Raw genomic sequence first — 19839 nt, 5'->3', positions numbered from 1 at the left:
ACTAAAAGCTGAAATTCTTGCTATCATCAGACTCTTTCTAATGGTTTGCTCTGCACAGAAAAAATATTCTTACCCAGATAAAGAAGTGGTTCCTCAGACAAAGCAACGAAGATTGTTTGTTCATGTTTGGTAAATATTCCGAATGATTAGTGGGAGTTCCTTTAGCACATATTTAGTTGATTGGTCCCTATGGACCCACCCACTCACCTTGGATTGTATGCAATTTCCTGTCTCCCTCAGTGGCACTCATTGGTCGACTGAATAGAGAGCACAGGAGAAGAGAAGGAATGATGGCTGAAAACTTGAGGAAGATCTGAGACCAAGGGGAAAAGTTAAAGAATAGGAGTGCACAGACATAGATGAGCAACATTAATGCTGTGGAACGTGTTCAGTTTGATCTCTGTCGCAACCGTCTATTCCTAGAAGCACATGCACATCCATCTGGATTTCCAATTACCCACAATCCCTTGTGACCCCACTGGTCGCTTCTAGAAAATGTTATTTCCTGGCCAGACAAATGGAAAACATGGTCAAGGTGGGAAGCTCAGCACACTGATGAAAAATACATCTACATCAATACATTAGAAATCACATTAACTTAAACACACTAAGCTGTTCTCCATTCAAATCTTTGAAATCGAAGATATCTAGAAAAAGTTTAAATGTAAACAGAAAAATTTAATCTCTATTTGTTGTTATGTAAATATTATACTAAGGCAAAAACGTGACATGTTTTATCTGATTTAGTTTTCTTCCTAAAAGGTTTTGGTATAAATTCTCTTTTTAGGTCTTATATTCTTACATTTTGTATATCTTGTAGACCTCTGTTTAGTCAAATTCAATTTCTAATTTTGTAGGTATTACCATAATGTATGGATATAGAGTAATTTACTGCTATCAACATAAGAGATCTTCATGTATATAAACCCAAGAAACATTTCACCCTTTGAAAGCTTTGTTGCTAAAAGTGAGTTCTGATGGCTGGGTATATTAATATTTAACTATCGTTGGCATCGGGTGTTTGAGATTTATGTGTATATCTTTGCTTGTAATCAGCATAAGCTCTTTATTGTTGTAGTTTTGCAATCTTCAAGAGGCTAATCTTCATCTTTGGCAATGCATTTCTGGACCATCAGTGCATTTCCAATATACTGAGATCTATCTCTGGGTTTTACTCCTGTCATGGAGTAATCGTGACCTTGGACAAAATAAAAAGGTAATGTTTTGTAGCTTGTCCAGGGAAATATGTTACTATTTAAAGTTTTAGAAAACCCAAAAGAAATAACAAATGCGTTTGTCAGCTTTTGGTAAACTCGCTAAAAGTCTACCAACAGTGCCAATATTCTGTACCTACTGGCTACTTTTTTTGCATTTAAGTCAGGTCAGGCATTTTCTCTAACTGGCCTATATAATAATCCAATTTCTGTGATTGTTTGCCATCAAATTATTTTTAGACAAATGCTTCACTGAGGTCTATTCACTATTGGAGACCCTACCAGGCTCTGAAGCTTGCACTTGCACAAATAGCCTTCAGGGTAATAGTATTCTGTGAAAGGGTTGTCTCCCTATAACTTTATTCTGATCAAATGTTACACCCTTGCCATACATAGAATTGGTTCCCATTTTACCTCCAGAACATCCATAACATGGAAAGGCATTAACTTTCAGGCCAATTCACCTTCTTTGTTTGCTCTGTGGTTTAGCTGTAATGCTAACCTGCCCATTGTTGTGTCTTCCATTTGTGGATATCAAGCGACACAGGTCAGCATTAACACCCTGACCGGCATGCATCAATTTAGCTCTTACACCATATACTAGCTTTCACCTTTTTCAGAAGATCTACCCCTTCATTAAATTAAACAAGACTTTTGCTCCACATAAGCATCAGTGAGCCTTGACCCAGCTGTCTGTGTCAGTTCATTCTTTCCTTCCTTCAAACAATTATATTAGGTCCTGACCAGTACCTATTGGGAATATCCTTCAAGAGCTCTGGTTCTGTAGAGGCAATGACCCAACCATTTAGCTCCCACAACTTGCCCTAATTTAGATTACATACAAACAATATACAGTGTAAGGCAGATTCCTAAATACACTGCAAAAAAAGACACAACCTGTTTTTTTATTTTTTATTTATTTATTACAAACAACTTTCCTTGTATGGGGTCAGTTAGGATTACCAAAATTATTTCTATTTGCTAAATCCCAGAACAATGATAGAATTTACATAAATTTCTTTAATATTTGGCATCATTGCCTTAAAACTATATGACTTGGTCAAAGATTTTGGGTTCCTTTCCACAAGCTGCTCACAATATTTTGTTGGAATTGTGGCCCATTCCTCCTGACAGAAGTGGTGTAATTAAGTCAGGATTGTAGGCCGTGATGCTCGCACAAATCTTTTCTTCTCTGCCCACATATTTCTTCTGGGACTGAGATCATGGCTCCACTCTAAAACAATGACTCTGTTGTCCTTAGGCCACTTTGTAGCTATTCTGATGATATTCTAAGGGTCATTGGAAGACCTATTGGCAACAAAGCATTTCCTTCCTCTCTGATATCTTAAGATGTTGTTAAGATGATGTGCTCTTTAGACCACAAGACATATGTCTAAAAATCAAGAGTTTTATCCTTGTGTGCATTTAGAAACTGTAAATTGGCTTTTTATGCTGCTTTTGGAATAATGGCTTCATTTTAGTGTTTATGCTTGTATGTAATTGTTTGAACAAATAAATGTGGTTTCTTCAGCCATCTGTGAATAGAACCCAAGGATGAAACAGACTTGTGGAGGTCTGCAGTTATCTCCCTGACATCTTGGCTCATTTCTTTTGATTTTCTCATGATGTCACACATGGAAGCAGTTTGTTTACGGTGTTGCCCTAAAATACATCCACACATGTGCCTCCATTTAACTCATATGTTCTGGATTAACTAATAAAAATCATACAAAAAAAATTAGGTACTTCCAGTAAAGAACTCCTTAGCACATGCTTATGACATCTTTCATTGAAAAGAGATTTCTTTCTGGCAGCTATATTTTATTGTTGTTCATTTATGCTGTCTCCACATCAATATCACAGAACCTCTGGTAGAGTACCCCTATGGTTTTTGGACAGATCCGTTACTAAAAATTAAAAGTTATAGTAGCTACTGGGCATTTGGGAGTTATTATTCAACCATCTTTTACTTAAATGTGTTTTGCATGCAAGTCATTGATTCAAGAAACAATTTATTGAAATTCATGAATTGGCTTTGGTCATTTGCCCTTTTAAAAGGCACCCCTGGCCATGAAAGTGTATTCGGTACTCTTATTTTACTCTGTTATTGAGGAACATAGATTTTATTTTACACTTATTTTAAATATCAAACTTTAAAATAATAGATAATCTAAAAGATTTGGATGTTTAAACTGTGAAACTCTGAAAGCTTGAGGAAGTTCCTTTGACAAACTGGCTGTAACTACAAGATGTTTAAATAAGAACATCTAACATATTGAAATATTCTGTTATTTATGTTCCCACTGTGGTCATGTTAGCATTTTAATTTCTAAAAGGTTGAGTTGTGTTAATGTTTAGCTTTGTATGTTCAAAAAGACTGCACAGTTATTAAATTTTAGACTTTATCTCCACTCTCCAGGGAACATATTAACTTAAATAGTAAGAGCAATCAACAGTTTTAAGTTGACAAATGCAAATCCAAATATGACATTTACATTTTCCCAAGAGAGTCATTCGATTCTGTTCTGTTGTGTATTATTTGAAGGTTGCTGGAGAATATAGTGCTTGTAGCCATGAGAAGATTAGATTGTTTGTGGGATCAGAGGTCAAGTTGCTCTCTCCTGTAAATCTACTCACTGGCATGTTTTCATTACAAGTACCAACATCTCCACTTTATTCCCCTGAGAGTACGTAACTGTGTGTGTGTGTGTGTGTGTGTGTGTGTGTGTGTGTGTGTGTGTACTGGCCTTGGTTGTAGGTCGGAGTGTAAGTACATACTAAGGCTATCACCGATAGCTCCATCTTAAATCATACACAACCACAAGCATACACATTTATTCGTCCGAGGTGCTTGAGGATGATTTAACTAAGCTCTCATCACTGCCTCATCAGGTATGGATTGAGTGAGAGTATGTGAGAGAGCAGTTGGACCATCAGAGGACAGATTTACCACCAACTGATCTGAGCTCAGCTAAATCACTTCCAGCACTTTTCTTGGAGTTATTGCACGTAAACATTCCCCCCATCTCTGCCTTTTCCTTTTTACAATGTTGCTAGGTATTTTTTATTTTTTTTTGCTTAACTTGACATTTTCTAACCAGCTTTTTTTCAACATTAACATTTGCAGTTAAAAAAAAATATATATATATATATATATATATATGTATATGTACACTGCTCAAAAAAATAAAGGGAACACTCAAATAACACATCTTAGATCTGAAAGAAAGAAATATTCTCATTGAATACTTTGTTGAATGTGCTGACAACAAAATCACAGAAAAATCATCAATTGAAATCAAATTTATTAACCAATGGAGGCCTGGATTTGGAGTCACGCACAAAATTAAAGTGGAAAAACACACTACAGGCTGATCCAACTTTGATGTAATGTCCTTAAAACAAGTCAAAATGAGGCTCAGTATTGTGTGTGGCCTCCAAGTGCCTGTATGACCTCCCTACAATGCCTGGGCATGCTCCTGATGAGATGGCGGATGGTCTCCTGAGGGATCTCCTCCCAGACGTGGACTAAAGCATCCACCAACTCCTGGACAGTCTGTGGTGCAACGTGACGTTGGTGGATGGAGCGAGACATGATGTCCCAGATGTGCTCAATCGGATTCAGGTCTGGGGAATGGGCGGGCCAGTCCATAGCTTCAATGTCTTCATCTTGCAGGAACTGCTGACACACTCCAGCCACATGAGGTCTAGCATTGTCCTGCATTAGGAGGAACCCAGGGCCAACCACACCAGCATATGGTCTCACAAGGGGTCTGAGGATCTCATCTCAGTACCTAATGGCAGTCAGGCTACCTCTGGTGAGCACATGGAGGGCCATGTGCCCCTCCAAAGAAATGCCACCCCACACCATTACTGACCCACTGCCAAACCGATCATATTGAAGGATGTTGCAGGCAGCAGATCGCTCTCCACGGTGTCTCCAGACTCTGTCACATCTGTCACATGTGCTCAGTGTGAACCTGCTTTCATCTGTGAAGAGCACAGGGCACCAGTGGCAAATTTAATAATCCTGGTGTTCTCTGGCAAATGCCAAGCATCCTACACAGTGTTGGGATGTGAGCACAACCCCCGTTTGTGGACATCAGGCCCTCATACCATCCTCATGGAGTCAGTTTCTAACCGTTTGTGCAGACACATGCACATTTGTGGCCTGCTGGAGGTCATTTTGCAGGTCTCTGGCAGTGCTCCTCCTGTTCCTCCTTGCACAAAGGCGGAGGTAGCGGTCCTGCTGCTGAGTTATTGCCCTCCTACGGCCTCCTCCACCTCTCCTGGTGTACTGGCCTGTCTCCTGGTAGCGCCTCCAGGCTCTGGACACTACGCTGACAGACACAGCAAACCTTCTCGCCACAGCTTGCATTGATGTGCCATCCTGGTTGAGCTGCACTACCTGAGCCACTTGTGTGAGTTGTAGAGTCTGTCTCATGCTACCACGAGTGTGAAAGCACCACCAACATTCAAAAGTGACCAAAACATCAGCCAGAAAGCATAGGTACTGAGAAGTGGTCTGTGGTCCCCACCTGCAGAACCACTCCTTTTATTGAGTGTGTCTTGCTGATCGCCAAAGATTTCCTCCTGTTGTCTATTCCATTTGAACAACAGCTGTGAAATTGATTTCACAGAAGTTTGATTTACTTGGAGTTATATTGTGTTGTTTAAGTTTTCCCTTCATTTTTTGAGCAGTATTTATTTATTTAATTATTTATTATTTTCTTTTGGCCGAAAGTATATCCAGAGTGAAAATAAGTTGTAGCATATCTTGTTTAAAATTTGTTGTAAAATATATATATAAAAAAGCTGTTCTTGTTGGCTTGGGATCTGCTGCATTCTCTTTTGGTTTTTAGTTTGGCCCTAAAGTTTTTCAGTAATATTGTAATCAAGCATGTTTTTGTTGTTGCACTACATACAGTCATATTCAATACATTAGAATAGGGGTTCAAAAGAGGCTGGTTTGTCAGATTAAAAGCATCTTTTGAAAGTAACAACCATTTAGCAGGTGTTATACATATTTCTAATTAAGCCCATGTTTCTGTATTAACAATTTATTTGTTATTGGTCTGATGTAATATTCTAATCTTAAATGATGTGTTTTTATTAGCTGCAAGCAAAAAATCATCATAATTAACAAAGATAAAAGCTTGAAATCATCTGTCTGTAGTAAATTAATCTGTTTTTCATTTAGAAAATTCATTTACTGAAATGAATGAACTTTTCAATAATATTCCAATTTATTGAATATTACTGTCTGTAATTCCTTACCGTGGCAATGCATCTGTCTCTGTTCATGGTCAGAGACTCACACAAATACATGCACACCAATAAAGATTTGAAAATGAAACTTTCCTGTTACTACATAAGCTACTTTAGTAACCCGTTACATTAGTGCAGTTGTATTGCTAAACAGCACATAGTAATTGCTTTCAGTCATATTTATAAGTAAAGTATCATGGTGTTTAAAACAAAAAAGGTTTTGTGCCTTTTATGTTAACAGCTATGCAACAGTTATTCCTACTTAAACAATATCACATCAATAAATGTTACCTATAACATTTATTATGTTTTTAGTTTGATACATAGGCAAAATGTAGAATACCCACGCCTACTTAAGCTGTAGTTTTCATCTGCTTATTGTAAAAAATGTTGCACGTTTTTGCTATTCTGTTGTAACACAAGTGTAAGAAGCTGATATTAGCTAGGTAATTAGTGAAGATATCTACTCGGGCACCAGCCTGCTGTCAGCTGCTTGATAGACTGGCCACTCATTGCTTACCAACTGTAGTTTCCAAACAGCATTACCTTAATAAGAGGGATGGGCCCTTTGGTTTCCACACCACAGTTGACTCTTTTTTTAAATATTTCCAGTCTGCTAAAATTTGTCTTTAATGTGAAAATGTGTAGCAGGCTTCTCTCAGCCTCTCTCATCTGACTGGATGTGCGCAGTAACAAGCAGGGGAGGGTGACACCGTGCTGCTTTCTGATCCATACTCTTGAAGAAAACTTTTTCTGGCATCACATCAGAAGTGGCACAACGGATAATATTAGCCATTCTGAAACTGGAATCTTTAATACCTTAGTATACTGTACATTGATACCCCTAACTGGATCATGCTTAGGCTCACAAACTTAAGGAAACCTAAGGAAAACCTTAGTTCCAGAAGTGATGAGCCATCCTATCTTGAAAATCCTTGGGAAGTATAGAGAGCACCTTAACAACTACTGTGCCCAAAGGACTGCTCCTTTGTAGCCGAGCTATAAAGAACCTATTGCCTAGGTTATACGTTAAGACTCTTCTTGTTTTCAACTTCAGTTACACAATTACCAGTCTAACCAAACTGGATGAAAACCACAAACACTGGTCAAATACATCACCTGAGGTTTCAGTATCCCTAATTAAAATAGTTACATTCATAACCCCAGCCAGGAGAGAGATAACTGAAGAACGAGGTTCCTCCTGTCCTCTTGTTGCATGCCATGTCTGGGTCTCCCCTTTTCTTCATGGATGTCCATGACCCTACTGTGTTGTTAACCAGCTACAATAGTCTCATAGTGTGCTCTAAGTCACCCCAATCACCAGTCTATACAATTAGGAAAATGGTATTCATCAAGTCAAACAATGAGGTTTCTTTGTTGTGGCAAAGTTATTTTGTCAGAGACCTCACATGTCGTCATGTAAGGCTTTGTAATAAACGTAATTACTGCAAGCAAAACCAGTTGTCCCCCTGACGGATAAACACCCCCGAGTTTGGAGCACATTTGTGAATGTAGCCTCCGGTGGACATGTCTAGGTCACTGTATGTGTTTGTGTGTGTCTAAGTAGGTTATTAACTGTTTAAAGGTTATCCAATTTCCTGTTTAGTCTGAGTTTGAGTGCTTCTGGAAAAAGAGCGATCAAGCTTTACACACTTAAGCCCATGTTTGAGTATGTGGTTGATGTGTTTCTCTGTTTCGAACATCTGGGAAAGAACAGCATGTTAGGCTCAGATTTCCTTCAACTGAGTGCACATCCAGCTACTAAAATAATCTTTATTCTGTGCTCAAAGTGTATTTTTGTTAATTATATATAGTTGGATTAATAAATGTCAAAACAAAAAAAAAGTTTGTTAAAGCAACATTGTGCAGTCATACTGTAAAAGTAGGTAATGTTGAGAGAGAAAATGGGTTTGACTTCTTGTGAAATCATAAAAGTCTCTTGAGTGAAATTAAACATGTGAGCTTGGTCTGAAGCCTTTGATCTGTCCGCAGTTCTCCTTCCCTCACCCTTTGAAACGATTTCTGATTTTATTTACTTTGTATAACTCATTCGTTGCTGTCTCCTTATACAACTGCTTGCTTTTATTTTAAAGCTTCATTACCGAGAGTAACCCACACAGACATACACAGAGTAAAACACACTCCCAAGGCAGGAAGTCTTGGGGAGAGCAGGATGTTGATTTAGTTTTCATTACAGCTTTCCACGAGTACCCTGGAGGTCAAAAAAATAGCAGTCAGAGAATGTAAAGACAGAGGCGGATAAAAAAAAAAAGTAAAGATTAATATGCATGTTTCTTATTTTAGTAAGTCTGCAGAAGTAATACCAAGAAACTGTATATTTATCTAGAGCCATCTAAAGAGGGATCACACTGTGCAAACAGACACAGAAAGTTCAAAACTGCCAACTTGATGTCCACATATTCATGTTTTATCAATTGAAAAGATATTGACCTTTCCAGTGAGTAATTACAGTGCAGCACAAGAGCAAATTTTCAGTGGCCCTTTTTTACATTTTGTTTTTAATGAGCCAGACTTTCTTGTAACTTTTTCCTTCTTGGTGGTCTTTTATTATTTTATTTGGATATAGCATTTTTGCCTTTTGTTTTTTTTTCCCAACTGAACTGCTATCTCCAAACCTTTCATGCATAAAACAGAACTATACCCAAAAGATGAAAAAGGTTTGTGTGAAACATCAACAGTTTGATAAATAGTGTTCCTGGACCAGCAACTTTATAAACAAGATTAATTGAGGAGTTCTTAAAATAAACCTCACAAAAAACACAATTAAGTCTGGCTCCTTGAAATCAATATATAATAAAATAATGAATGGCTTCAAACATTTGTTGTAGATTAATGGTCCACCCCAGGGTTGGAGGGAATTACTAAATCTACAGTTGTGTCACTTTCAATATCTTGCAGGAAATATGCATCAAGAAAATGGTTGACAGGAGGAATCAGGTTATGGAACAAGACTAACAAAAACCATTTTAAAGAACAAACCACAAGTAAAAGAAAAAGAAAAACTACAGAGAATAACGAAGGCATTTTACGTGTATTTGAAAGTGAAAGTGTAGTTAAACACACAAAGTATTGTTGCATCTTTTATTATAAAGTTTCATGGCCTACAACATGACTTTAGCTGTGAATAGACATCAATATAATATAGGCAATAAATTGTCGCCTTAGGAAAGCAATATTCTCTCCCTGATTTTCAGAGGATACTCAATATATCCAGATAACAATTTTATTATTGTGATCATAGCTTTGGTTGATATTCACCTCCAAGAGTGCATTTTGATGATTTTTGTCACAGATTTTGGCATGCATTGAATATTTCTGCCCTTGCTAAATGGTTAAAATCCCATTTCCTGAATTCTAGTAACATGAAAGGACAAGAGGTAATTGTTTTCACATAGGTGTTTTAGGCACACCTTGGCTAACAATGTAGTTTTATGGTATTTTTATAAAGCCAACTCCATCTTTATGTTGCTTGAAGAATAGAAACCACTGTTTTATTATGGTCTATATTAATTTCTGTGCCTGAGTTTTGATTTGTACATTTTATTTTGAAGTGCCTTTGTACAGGATGAACCTCTGCGTGTTGATGCACGTACACACCTCAGTATGTTAATACCTATGTAAAAGGGTTCTGAATGTTTGTGTGTGTGAGTGTTACAGGATTATGGCAGCCTCATCCCTCATTCCTCTCCTGGGCCTGACCCCTTTTAAACAGTGCTCTATCTTTCTCTGGGAATCCCTCCATCCATCTCTTGCTCTCCATCAATCTTTTTTTTTTTTTTTTTCCTTTCATCCATATCTCTCTCTCACAGCCCAACACTCAGGATTGAGGGTGAGATGGAAAGTTACACAGGGATGCAGAGAGAGATGATCTTGTCTTTTTCAACCTTCTTTTTATTCCATCAAGCATACATCTAGCCTCAATACTCAACAATAATACATCCATCACAGATGCAACACACGCATGCAAACACACAGAGCAAAGCACATGCTGCATATCATCTTCTACCATGACAGAAAAAGCAAATACAATTTCACTCATAGTGAAATAAAAAATCTTTATGGGATGGAAAAGAATATGCTGTCACCTTGAGTCTGTGGACATGTGTAGAGTTTATACGATTTAATGTATGGCATGTTAATGAATTACAATTTTTATTGGGATATAGATAAGTATGGATGTCTAGTGTTTGGACAGATGAAGCGAAGCAAAACATTTTTTCATGACTAATAAGGTATTGTGTATATGGAATTAAATAATTTATTAGACAAAGTTTGCAAAAAATTAAGGTCTCATTTAAGCTTTCTCTATTATAGCAGTTTTAGATACATGGTATTACCACCGTTATGATGCTAACTAAGCTGCAAGTCACAGAGGAATAGTTTTGGTAATTTTACATTTCTGTTCCAATTTAGCAGAAATGCACTAAAGGTAACTATAAATTGAAATAAATTCTGATCTATCCATCTGTCTACTTATCTGGTATTGGTTCAGAGAGGTAACAGGTCCAGGAGAGACATCCAAAAATCAAACACCAGAAAGATCTCAAGCTGTTCCCAAATCAGTAGAGATTTTCTTCCAGTTGGATGTACCCAGATAACTCAGGACGCATCCTAATCAATTGGCCGAAACATCTCAACCAACTTGGTTTGATGTGGACAAGCACTGGCTCTACTTTAAGCTGTTCCTGGATAGCGAGTGTAAAACACTCTAATTACCTAATTATATATCATGTGTGTTGAAGCATATATGCATGTTAAAGCTGCAGAACACCGGCTCTTGAGGAGTGGAGCTTGACACCTGTGACCCAGATAAAGGAGCTCTTCAAATTATCTCTACAGTAAACCAATGTCTGGAAGCTCATGTCAGCTGGTTGTATTTGAAATCTAATTCTCTCAGCCATGATCCATATTTGTATTGCCATAGGTGAGATTTAGAACATAGAAGAATATAGTTATGGGAGAGCTTTTATGAACAAGCCGCCCAGATATATAAACTCCTTCACATGCGGTAGACTAGCCCCCAAACTGGACAGAGCATTTCACCTTTTTTTGCAAGAGAACCATGTCCTCACATTGCCAAGCACTGACTCATCCTGACTGCAAACTGCTTTGGCTACAAACCATTAATCTAGATCCTACCGTGAAAATGAATCCTATACATGCATTGATTGAAATGTTAAGTCAAAAAAAACAAACAAACATTGTATTCAGAAGTGGGTAATACAGACCTAGAAAATAAAAGCCCTGCCTAGTTTTCCTTGATTCTGTTAATTAACCAGGTGATTAGTCCTTGTCCAAGTTGTGGGGCTGGAAATGCAAATGGTTGGAACTAATCTCTGTACAGGTGTTTTACTTTCTGGACTTGGATTACCCACCTCTGATTCTATTCCATTACTTATGATCTCATAAAATACCATCTAGAAACCAAAACATACATTAAAAATGTTTGGGCCTTGATCCAACCACATAGAATTGTATCCACAATACAAAATATTTTTATTTATAACCAGCTATAATAACTGCTAAATAAAAAATAAACATGTAATGGCAAAACTTATTTGACCATGACACTGTCCAGTTCTCACCATACTTGTAGAGGCTAACAGCATTATAATTTAGATTCTGCATAGCAGTTAAGCCTCCGAGACGTCTGTGTAACAGAGCGTATAGATCGAGGATAGAAAGGCCAACAGACAGGTTACCATGGTTATCAGAGCAAAGAGAATGGAATGGAACGTGATGAACTTGAGCTCTATGTGTGTGTGGCTTTCATAGACCTATAGTCAGACAGTCATTGTGTCCTCATCATTCAGTGAATATGAAACATGAATCCTTGTCTTTTCCCCTCATTCCTTTTTTCTCTGGTTTTTTGCCTTATTGTTGAAACTTGCAAGACAATTGTTATCATTGGTTTAAGTCAAAATCATACAAAGGTTTACGTTTTTCTTGAAAATAACTTTGACTTTTGTCAGACGTTGTCATGGTAAATGGCAGATTTATGAACCAGCTGTTTTCAAACTGTGGAGTACCACTGGTGGTACCTGGGCTGCCGTTGCTGGGACCACTAAAGTAAGCTGTGATGTAGAACTACCAAACAGCTAAAATAAAAGCAATGTTCGCTCAAACTGCCTTTTGCTTCATCTGAAACTTCTCAAAAGAAAAGTGCAGTGAAGAAACATTCAAAACCTTCCTTTCAAAAAGCATATGACAGTGAACAAGGAACAAGTAATTTTAGCTACTTATGCCATGTTCCATTTGTCCCCAAAGGCAGAAGCTTCCGCCTTTTTTTGAACAGAAAAGAGACATAGAAAAGATGATCTTGCCTTCCATCTAAAAGATATGAAATTGTTATTGAAGAGTGTAAGATGAAAAGCCTTTTACAAAAATATATATTGACGTACTTGACGTACTTAATAATAAAACCAAAACAAGTAACAAGTTAGAGGTTTCAGTAAAAAACTTTTTATAGTAGGTAGTAATAAGTAATTTTTTATTGTTAATCAGTTTTAGTGATTCATTCAAAAGGTTCTGTTCTGAGAGAAAATGGGCAACATTAGGTGTTGAGTTTGCAGATTTTTGTTTATGAATAAAAACAAATTGGCATATATAATAATAAAATTCATCAAGTGATAGAGCTCACAATTTTCAGAGTTACTGTAATAACAAATAATATCTTTGAGTTTTAGAGAGTAAAATGGCTACCACTAGCATTAAAGACCAGACAAAGGGACACATGAGCTTGTGGGTCCCCAAACGTGCGGCAGTACTGATACGGGTGTGTGTGTGGGAGAAGAAAAAAAAGCAGGGTTTTCAAGGCTACTCACAATCTAACAAATCGTGCAGAGCAGACTCAGCGGCCTGCTATGAACTCAACCAGTTAAGCACAAAGCAAAATAATCACACAATAAAATGAGCAATATTCAAAAGAAATGGCAAGAGTGTCGGCTCAGCGTTCTGCATGCAACAATTCAAAACACACCAAACAAACACATTGAAACGATATCTAAATCATTGTACCTTAAACTATTTTATTTCTGTCCAGACTCAAGTCTGCTACTGTGAGACAACTCTTTGTAGTGTTCTCAGAATATGGAGTCCAGGAAGTCCAATGGCCAGATCAGGCTGTGTGGCACACAGCAGTTGCATTCAGTCAGCAGCTAGTTGGCTCGCGGAGCTGCGGTCCCGGTACCGTCTTCAAAGTTTCTGTTTGTACACCGACTTGAGTACATATCGGTGATGATAGCGGAATCCCCAGCACTACTGTGAATGCTGGGAGATGTAGTTTAATCAGTCCTTTATTTTTTTGTTAGCTTGGCAAATTAAATATTAATATAAATAGTGTCCTGCAGGAAAAAAAGGCCTATATTTGGAAAATTTGAAATTATTATTATTATTTTTTTATGCCAAAAGTCAAATATTTTTTCAATAACACTTACTGCATAAGCTGTAGATGCATCAGTTACTACTGACAGATTACAAAATATAACCATTTGAAGCCCAGTGTAGCTAACCATTAAATCAGACTAGTTGATTAATTACATTAAAATGATAATTATTTTTAATGAGATGCCGCTGTTGGAGGTGGAACCTAGATTATGTGCAGAAAAAAAGTGTTATGCAGTGTGCTGCTCCTGACTAAGGAAATATCAAATCCCAACAGGTGAATGTGAAATGAGATACATCTGCACAGAAAGGCAGATTTTAAGCAAGAGCCTTTAATATTTTACCCTCCTAATACTACCAAACAAAAATAATGCTACCCTGTTTCTATTTTTGCTATTTTCCCCTCTAGACTGAGAGAGCAAGACCAGCCAGATTTATTAAAAGGCTTCAAGTATTAGCTGACTCAAATGAAGGTAAACATTTTTTCTTTAAAGGTTTTACAGTCTACCACATGTATTAGTAAGCAAAGTCTTTTCCAGATTTTGAATCAGATCTCAGAATACACAGGATATTGGCTTGATTTCTTGGCAAGGTGTGAAGCAGAGCTCTAAAAATCCATCCAAAGGATCAGCGGGAAAGTCTCAACTGAAACTGGAGTCTGGATTATCTGTGTTGATCATATGACTAAAAGATGGTATGTCTTTTTTCTTTTCTTTGGTATTAAAAGGTTTAGGCGTGGGTATAATTTATATTTAGAACACATTAATGCAGTTTGTTAAATCTTAAGAACTGTCTAAATTAAATAATATGTTGGCAACAGAGTGATGTAACGACTTAATATATTCTCCACTGAAGGGCTTCTTTAGAGGGTTAACAAATATCAATCTTAAAATCTTGAGGCATCCAAAAGAACATTCACAATGGGTAGATATAACTGAAAAGGTTGTGATACAGCATTTACAAAAGTGACTTTTGCTGTTGTCGTGATCTTCAGTGAAAAAGGGTTGACTTTTACTTATCTTGTCTGCTTTTACAGCCCCTTACTCCCTTTCCCTCAGAAGGCCCTGCCTTTTACAAGGCTGCATTTGTAAATAGGAAATTCCTAATCTGCCCTGCCTGGTTAAATAAAGGTTAAATAAAAAATTATATAAACAACGGTTGTATTAATGCTAGGCGTTTTGTACATTTGAAGGCTTTGGAACACTACTAGGCTGAACATAATTTGCAGATTGAGATGCTTTCCCACAAATATCACTGCTTCTAATACTCATCTACAAGGGTCACTTATTATAGGAATGTTTATATATTTTATGTCTATATTAACATTAAACCAAGAGTGCAAACTCACATTTTTACACACTTTTAGTCATTAACTCTTACCATGTGACTCCTGATCAATGTGCAGCCCACAATCAAACATGTTTGTGAAAAGGTTTTTCCATATCAAACCAAAATGTAATATTTAAATATTATTATAGAACACTTCTTTGCATTAGTCTAGGTAAACCTTTGAATGTTAAAGAACACTGAGAGCTCCCCTTGAATGCTGTCAAAGTTTGCTTTGTATTACCTGGGTTAACTTTACCGGTCATTTATTTAAATGTTCGCTTGCAGCTCATTCAGCAGTTGGGGTTCTTAGATCACTTTCTTGCAGGATAAAACTTTTCTGCAACATCACTGAATTCATATTCACATTCAGATGTGAGCAATTCTATAACCAGTAGACATATTCCGCACAGTCCCAATACCATTTTACCCCTATTTACATCGCTGGTAAAGATTTGTCTAAAGCCTTAAAACAATTATTTTATTGCAATAATGTCGTGCTGATCTTTATATCTGATGATGGTTATGGGTGCTTGGTGACCCCAAGAGACGACTCTTACTGCACTCTTCTTTCTGTGCAGATTTTGTTTTACTTCCTTTACCGTCCTGCTCACTGTTCCTGGTAGCAAGATAAACATGGAGCTTGCCTAGCCATAGTGACATAGTGAGAAATGGGCCTCTCATAATTCAAATAATATCTCTAGGTACATTTCTATTTAATTCAATTCAGTTTGAATTCAGTTTTATTTATATAGTGCTAATTCACAACACATGTCGTCTCAAGGCACACAAATTCAGTTCAGTCAATTCATACAGATTTCAAATCGGGTACATACATTCTAATCGATCCTGATTATAAAACAGTACAGTCAGATTCAGTTTATTTTTCAAATTGGTGAAAACATTTTTCTATCTAAAAGCCCAGCAGATTGCATCATGTCAATGACTTGCAGCATTCACTCCACCTGGATGAGCATGTAGCGACAGTCGAAAGTCAAACTTCCTTTTAACAGGAAGAAATATCCAGCAGAAACCAGAACCAGGCTCAGTGCAGCCATCTGCCATGACCGACTGGGTGTTCGAGAGAACAGATCATACACAAAAGAACACAGAAGCACTGATCCAGAAGTACTTTCTATGAGAAAGAAAAGTAAAACATTAATGGTAGTAGCTCCTTTAGTGGCTTCATCTAGGAGAGAAAGACTGCTAAGCAGATGAACTCTGAGCCAGTTTTCAAGTCTAGAGTATGAATGAGAGCACATACAGTTAGTCACAGTAGAAGCTCAGCCAGTATGTCTAGGAGAGACAGGGATAAACACTTAAAGACAGGGCCAAGTGTATCATCTGTATAAGGACTTTTATTACTTTTCATAAAAGGATTTTCACATGCAATGAAATGTGATTTGTTTCCAGTTGAATCTTCTGCCTTTCTTTTTTTGTTCAATACATGAAGTTGCTTCATAAGGAGCCATTTAACAATTTGATCAATTCTACTTAAATAATAAGTAATTTTAAAATGACAAACTGGTAACTGGTAGTGCAAACATCAAAATCTAAATTGGATTTTTATACTCTGTCCAAAGCAGCCATTTACTAAAATTAGTTACACCCAAAAATGATGTTCTTATCAATTCTGGCTTGTTTTAGCAGTAAATCTTTAAAAGATGCTAAAATGTATCAAGTCATCTTTTAGTCTTCTGAGATAAATTAGGGAACGTGTGCAATCATGGAATTTAGAAAAGAAAAAAATGGGTTTTCTGGAACATTATCTGTCCAAAACTCTGAATAACAAGTGTGGGCCTCCTAAGTAGACAAGAGCTCTCAAATATCACTGTTGAAAGATTTGGATTTAGGTCTATTTGACTGATTATATTCATGACCAGCTGTGGGTAAATGTGTGAGAATATGTACAAACGTGGAAGAGCCTTTTGGTGTCGTAGATGTTCTTTGCAGTTCATCAGCATTGACATCTGGCCAAACAGCTGGACTACTTTGGACAAACACACGGACTGTCCACAGACTGATTCATTTTTTTCTTCACTTTAGTTTTCCTTCTGTGCAGATATGGTGCATTTCTGTGCGTGGTTCCATATGCATTCTGTTTAGCCATAACAGTTGTTAATCTTTATCCAGACCATCTTATGTAATGTAGTACACATTTGCATGTGTTTTGCAGTTAGTAAATTTGGACCATATGTATGTTGAGCATTCCAGTACTTGAATTCGTACAGGCCTGTCATACTGTCTAAACACGCCAATCTGGATTTTACAATGGGAACAGAACAGATGAGCAGCAGTTACAGTTCAAAAACCTTCCACATTGTCCCTCTGCACTTGTATGGTTGCGATTGGTCTGTGCAAGTAATCAAGAGCCAGGGATCTTGGCCTTTTAGTCACTAGTTACTTGCATTTAATGTTTTCAGAGCTGAACTAAGATGCTGTGATGTCATTAAAAGGTTTATGAATCACCTTTCTAATCTTATTCATTTTGGCATCAGAGATTTGAATATGAACTACAAATTGATGTTTGAAAGTAGGGTTAGGCAACATGACAATATAAGACAGTGAAGGTTTAGAAAATATTGCAGAGAGATCATGATATTGTCATGAGTTTGGTCGTTAATTGTATTTTGTTTTCTGTACTTATTGGACCAATGTAACCATTTCAGCAAATCCTTCTCATGCAGAACATAAAATGTCAATGCTCCTGTGCAGATGCATCAATTTTATTTCCCTTCTTTCTCTTTAGCCCCTTAAAATTACCTATATGTGCCAAAAGCCCACTTCACATGAGTTTAAATCCTTTAATAACAGTCTGAGACTAAAAATACTTCATGTTCTAAGCATAAAATCTCAATTGTACGTAACCTAAGTTGGAAGAATTGCAGAAAAATACAATAATCTGTGCACAAGTGTTCTTTGGTCTAAACGCACTATTATTTCTTTAAGTAAGGGCAGTAAACTATTATAAAGTTGTGATCATGATTTTATTATAACAGAATGGGATAAGATATTTTGCCATTTCAAGCTCCCCTACTTGAATTTTGATTGGGCAAAAGAACATTATCTACCTGCTGCCTATTAGCAGTAATTCAATTAAGGATGTCTTTTTTAAATGACCATACGTTTGCTACAAATTCCAATACTAATTCACAGGGTTGCATAAATTACTATAGTAACCTTTGAGTAAAAAAACAACAAACAAAATTAAGATAAAAAAAAGACAAAATGTATAACTAGCACTAAAGCTGAATTTCCACTGCAGGATCTGCATTTATATAAATTGATCAAATCAGCTAATAGTAATCGAAGCATTTCATTAAAGAAACCGTGGACTTCACAGTAACAGAGAGCGATGACACTCTCAATGTTTTTAAGCAATTATGTTCTGAGATGCAGATTAAAGCAATTAAAACTGTCCAGCATTGTTGATCATTCAACAATTGTATGCTTGAATGAACTAGATATGCTGCTGCAGCAGCTTCTGTGTGTGTGATGACTGTTCTTAACAGACACATCTGCAGGTTTTATTTATAAAATCTATAGATGATTTCAAACGTCCTCTTAGTTAGGAATGATTTTAATTCAGTTTCAAAGCTTAACTACTATAGAATTGTTACAAATGATATCTTTAGAAAGTCTATTTTGATCCTGAGCAGAAATGCTTTTTTCCTTTCTTCCCCAGAGTCGGGATTGGCAATGTTAATTAAAATTCTGTTTTATTTACACATTTTCACATAGTTTGGAATGGCTTTAAACAATAACAGCTTTGAAATAATCTAAGATAAATATTGTATTGGTTTGATTTCATAGCTTTTAAAAGCATTTTCAATTCCACTTGCCACGTGCCTTGCTGATTGTTTCCTTAAGCTCCTGTTCTGTGTTGCTAATTCTTCTTGATTTCCTATTTTATTTGGAAACCATGGTTTTCTTTGTCATTTTGTGTCCAAGCTTGGTTAACTCACTGTGTTTCACACCTTGGTTTTATTACCATCTGATCCTTACCTGTTCCTCGTTGTCATTTTAGGATTTATGTTGCTCAGATTGTTCTAATCTGAATGTGATCACTGTGTTTGTCCAGTCAAACATGCGCTTTCCATAGCATACCTTTAAATAGAAATTGTAAGATTATTAAGCAATGAGATTTTGGTGGGTTATAGGGTCATTCTTTGTTGAATTTCAGCAAATTTAGCGCACACAAAAAAATTCTGCATGTAATTTTTCATAGGGCAGTCCTCAGTGACTGTTGCAGTCTGTGGGGGTAAATGAAGGTAACTGTATTATGGTGTAAGAAGAAATCCAACTCATAAAACCCTTGCCCTCTAATGTTCAAGGTTAATTACTCAATACAATAGAAACACAGGTGTTTCTTGACTCACTTCCTAATAACTCCCACTGTAGTATTTTAGCAATTAAATGTGTGTTATTTTTGCCTTTAATTAGAGGTCATCTATAAACACAGCTTCTGTATTCTGTTAATTCTTTCCTCAAGCTTCATATTCACTAGGGTGATTGTTAAATTAAGGATACTTCTTCAAATAATTTGTCTTTTCTTTAAAAATGTCTGTTTATCAAAAACACATATACATGTCTAGCTTGTTTTGTATAGAAGGAAATACCTTTTTTT

At 36.6% G+C, this 19839-nt stretch overlaps 1 protein-coding gene across 11 annotated transcripts in view; it reads left to right on the top strand.

The window, feature by feature from the left end:
* lama2 (laminin, alpha 2) overlaps positions 1 to 19839 on the top strand; it is a 249580-nt gene that overhangs the window by 30857 nt on the left and 198884 nt on the right. The window contains exons 2-3 of one of the 11 annotated variants that reach the window (XM_047388558.1): positions 14296 to 14359; positions 14479 to 14580. The exons of the other annotated variants lie outside the window; for them this stretch is intronic. The gene's annotated coding sequence lies outside the window, so the exon portion shown is untranslated. The remainder of the gene's footprint in view (positions 1 to 14295; positions 14360 to 14478; positions 14581 to 19839) is intronic. 11 annotated transcript variants of the gene reach the window in all.

The sequence above is a fragment of the Girardinichthys multiradiatus genome, chromosome 15 (assembly GCF_021462225.1).
Source record: "Girardinichthys multiradiatus isolate DD_20200921_A chromosome 15, DD_fGirMul_XY1, whole genome shotgun sequence".
Classification (NCBI taxonomy): Eukaryota; Metazoa; Chordata; class Actinopteri; order Cyprinodontiformes; family Goodeidae; genus Girardinichthys; species Girardinichthys multiradiatus.
The sequence above is the reverse complement of the archived record's forward strand: the minus strand, read 5'-3'. Positions and strand labels throughout refer to the sequence as shown.